The sequence below is a fragment of the Montipora foliosa genome, chromosome 1 (genome assembly GCF_036669935.1).
Source record: "Montipora foliosa isolate CH-2021 chromosome 1, ASM3666993v2, whole genome shotgun sequence".
NCBI classification, from domain to species: Eukaryota; Metazoa; Cnidaria; class Anthozoa; order Scleractinia; family Acroporidae; genus Montipora; species Montipora foliosa.
Window position 1 is genome coordinate 71,580,173 of NC_090869.1, and position 5,000 is coordinate 71,585,172.

The following is a 5,000-nucleotide window of genomic DNA, read 5'->3' on the forward strand; positions in this document are numbered from 1 at the left end:
AAAAAATTAAACGAAACGAAAGAACGCGCTTGGTTCGGAAGCCTAGATGACAACCACGTGTTATACCTGGTCTTATATACCCTTACATCGTTGCCCATGATGCCCCCGGCCTGGAACCCAGGCCCTTGTTGTATCTCGTGCCGACAAATAGTTATTTCAGTCTTATGCGCTAGCTCACTCTTCAGAAACAACATTTCTCTATCCAGACCATTCCACCCTCCATGCCATTCCTCAATTTTTTTTCGGGATCATTTGCGGTCCAAAATGGAGATCATTTGCGGTCAGGGATCATTTGCGGTCCAATATGGGATCATTTGCGGTCCTGGTATCATTTGCGGTACAGTTTGGGGATCATTTGCGGTTCTGGGATCTTTTGCGGTCCTGGGATCATTTGCGGACCCGTGCAGACCCATACCAAGATTTAAGACTAGTAGTAACAGCGTAATTACACCGAGACTAAAAAGTACTGAATAGCATCACACATTAGCACGAGGATGTTTTTCCGCCATTTTTTTAAATGCATTTCCTTTTAAATGTTTCAAACTTTTTAACTTCATAGCTCATAGTTTTCACGTTTTCACTGAAAAGGAAAGTCCAATCTGGAAACAAACCGGAAACTGATATAACTTATTAGTTCATCAATATCACTGTCACCTCTAAAGTAAAACGACGTAATGAGTAGTTATGATTTAACACTAATGATATGTGCTTGAACATAACATTAAAAACCATTCCATTTTCTATTCTCAACGCAAACTGGTAAGCGACGAAAACTAGCGTGAGCGCGTGAGGGGGCGCTGTGCGTTGACTCAGGCGTGAACAGTGTTACTTTGTTTCCCATGCACTACGATTACTAGTTCTGTATCTGGATTGACTTACCTTAAAAATCCCTACAAAATCAGACATTGGTGAGATCAAGCTTTTAGCAAATTAGGTGATCCGGTGTTCTTTGAGGTTGCTCGACCTAGTTATTTAATTACCATACCCATCCACTTTCCATTTATGTGCTCATAATAATAATAAGACACGTGCGAACAAATTTTTCAGGGTCAAAATTTTGGGGTCGATCAGGGTTTTTTTTTTTATCAGTTGTTTCCTGAGGTCAAAGTCGGGACTGTGATAACCCGACACAAAGGAAACAACCTATCATCAACTTAGGTAATTATCTGATTTCAATCAGGGAAAAACAAGACCGAAGGAAACAGCTACAACACAGGAAAAGTTGGAGGGAATATTTCTTAAAACCGCCACTCTCTTAACACATTTCTGATTGTCTCACCTTGGAAAGTGTAATGGAAAATCGATTGAATGATAAATCGCGTTTGTAAACAAAATTTGTAACGGGAGTTACCGCTATTCACTTTGAAATCTGCCCTTTGGGATCAGTTTAACTTTACGGTCTCCAGGGTCACGCACAGTTTTTGCCATTTGCGGTTTTCGCTGTCACACTATCATCAAAACCATTCAACAAATAAAGTCAAGAATCAAAGAGACAAAAGAAGATGAACATTCAAACAGCCTCGCAAAGATTCAGGTCTGCGCGATGTTTTGTGCGGGAGATATTCGAAGAAATGTTTTTACTCAAACTTATAAGGCTTTGTATAGAGACGCAATGTTTTAGTCCTTCCGACGTCCTCCGAGAGGCACAAATTTGGAAGCCGGAAGCTAAAAAAAACATATGTCATCGAGTTTTGCTATAAAAAGCCTGTAATCGTCTTCTGAAGGCTCATAAACAGCCACATGAGTACTTATTCTCATACAAGGACTGTTCAGATTGCGAAATCTCAGCGGATGTCACTTTTTAAAACCTACGTGACAGCATTCTCTGGCGCCATTTTAATCGTGTCACGCAAACGCTTAAAATTCATTACCTTCCTTTTATCAAAAGGCGAAAAACCCTATCAAACTAAAAAATTGTGAAAATATAAGTCTTCAGCTGTTTTGATAACTAGCTAAACTAAAAGCTCAACAGGATTGACAATTCTTTTTAAACTCGTGGATACGCGAAGCGTAGAGACGGGTTTCTTGCGGGGACTCCGATATGCAAATGTGTCAGTGTGGACACTGTTCGTAATTACTCGGCCCGAACGAGACTGCCCGAACCCGAGGCCATGTTGGAATAGTAACCGCGCAGTCAGCGCGAGTGCATGCATCGTGGCAGCCCGCATTGATTGTTCATTGCATTGGGGTGATTTTGTAGGTTTTACCAAGCGTCTCCCTAAATTGAAGTGCAGTTGACTTTAGTACTATGGTCAACTTGAGGACTGAATTTCAGGAGCCTTTGACTCGTCGAGGCGTTAAACATGACGAAGAGACGAGCGTTTGCTCTTCGACCCCTCAAGCTCACGGGGGGTATGTAAATTCCAGCTTGCTGGAGAGTGACCCGAAAATGAGTAAATCTCATGCTAATGTGCTAAGCTTTGATGAGAATGTGTCTTATTTGTCGGCCATGACGAACTTATATGAGCGAAACGAACACTTCTGAATGAGCGAAACGGCTACTGAAAACAGGACAAACATGGGCAGAATTGACGAGATCACGCGACACCAAAGAACTTATGTGGCCAACCAGGACAACAAACATTGCTCTAAAGACCTGTGTACTGATTCACCTTAACTACTGGTAGGAATGGAGATGAAGAAGTATCCAAACGGTCAAGAAGTAAGTCAAAGTTTACTTGTAAATATGCCTGCCGTGACAGAGAACCATCGAGATTGCGATTTAAGAAAATCATTAAAATGTTCAAAAAAAGTAAGTCAAGTATAAAGCGTATTAAGCGTTATATTATGTACAATACACCACATTCGTCTGGGTTGAAAAACTTTCTATCCATTGATTTCCGAATTTACCTTGCCACTAGATTGTGTAGAAGTAGACCTGTTGGAAAGAATACTTCTTCAGCTTGCCGTTGTATGAGTCATGATATTTATATCAAAACAAGAACTAATACTAGTAAGCATAAACATACAGATGTATTGCTTTATGTTAATGATGGTTGTGGCTTGAATAACTGTTATTCAATAAAGTGTAATAAACAAGAAGAAAAGTATTGTGTTTCAAGGGCAAAGATATGTACTTCAGGTGACATTGAGTTGAACCCAGGTCCTGTTAATGGTTATTTATTGTTGCAATCTAGATTAGCTCAACGTGCCTTGTCAATATTAGATGTTGGTGGTGCAGGTGATTGTTTTTTTAGAGCAGTATCTCATCAACTGCATGGTGAACCTAGCTATCATATGAACATTCATAGTGTTGGTGTTCAATATATGAGAGCTAACCCAGACAGATTCATTGAAAGTATTACAGGGGATTCATGGGCAAGGTATTTAGCTAATATGTCACAACAGGGTACATGGGCTGAAGCACTTGTAATACAAGCAGTTGCCGATGCATTCCATTTGACAATCAATATAATAGAATCTAACCAAGGGTTTTCACCACATACTGCTATTAGTCCAGTAGCTATACCAGAACATGAACTTACTGTTATGAATATTGGACACATGGATGAGATACACTATGTATCAACCATCCCCTATAATGACCAATGTCCACAGGTAATTGGAAATGAAACAGTAGCAGTGGTAAATACTTTATCTAAAGAAGACAGAAGAGCTCACAAGAGAGAATGGATCAGAAAAAAGAGAGCAAATAAAGAGTTCAAAGATAAAGAGAATAAAGCTAAACAGGATAAAAGGTCAGCATGGATTGAAAAAACAAGAGAATCTCAAAGACAGACATTTAAGAAACGAAAAGAATCAAATCTCACTCACATAAGAAATCTGAATAGGAAGGCATTTAAGAAACAAAAAGAATCAAATCCCAACCATGTGAGGGATCTGAATAGGAAGGCATTTTTGAAAAGAAAAGAAAACAACCTTGAGCCTGTCAGAGAGCTGAACAAAAATGCACAAAATAGAAAGAGATTTCATAGTACACAGCTACACACAAATGACCACGAGCTATTACAGCCAGCTAGGAAAAAACAAAATTGTACCATGGCAAATGGAACACATGAAATGAATATGGCAAAGGTGATTCAGTCTTTTCATGATAGCATTAAGTGTGGCCCTGAATATATATGTACCTGCTGTGATCAGCTGTGGTATCGATCATCAGTTACAAAGTGTGATGCTAATAAATACACCAAGTGCACAAAACATCTACTTGATGTATGTATAAGTGGTAAAACTAGTGTAGACAATATGGAATGCAGGGGTTTCAATAAGCACCGACGGCCGACGAAAAGCGTCGGCTGCATCGCTCAGAGAAGTCGGCTACTTTTTACCCTACATTGAATTAATTGAAAGATTCCTTCAAGCCTGAAGTAAAATTCATTTTTGATCGACTTGAATGTACCTTTTTTAACCTCAATTTCAAAATAATTATCAGATTTGATATTGCCATCTTTGAGTGCACGGCTACAACTTTTTTCCACATTTTTGCCTTGACCAACCGTCACATTTTTTTACGTAATTCAATTACGTTTAGTTACGTCCCCAAACATATCAAGACGTTTAATGTAAAACAGGTCGTTATTGAGTAATCGTTGCATCAAGACTTGTTTTCCAAAAACAGTAAATTTTTCCTTAGTTTCATTGGTTAAGCCTTTTCGTTTGTTCAGATTAAAATGACATATTCTTATCGTTCGACAGAACCGATTTCTCATGTTGAGAAATGTTGAAATTCGCGCTTGAAAAAACGCGCAAAAAAGGTTTGCCGTTCCCGGCAGCTTGAAATTGGTAGTAATGATGACATGAAGTTGTCGAAACATCATATAACGTTAAAAATCGTTAATTTTACTTTTGAAATGGTTTTCCAAATCTTTCTTCACTGGAAATTATCAAAAGAATGCGCTTAATTGCACACTCAGTGTCTCTGTTGATTAGAAATCTTCCTTCACCTTCAGTGCTGGAAATCACATTTCAGAGCTTCCAGATTTCACAATCGTCTGGGGGAGCATGCCCCCAGACCCCCCTAGACGAAGGGGCCTAACAGC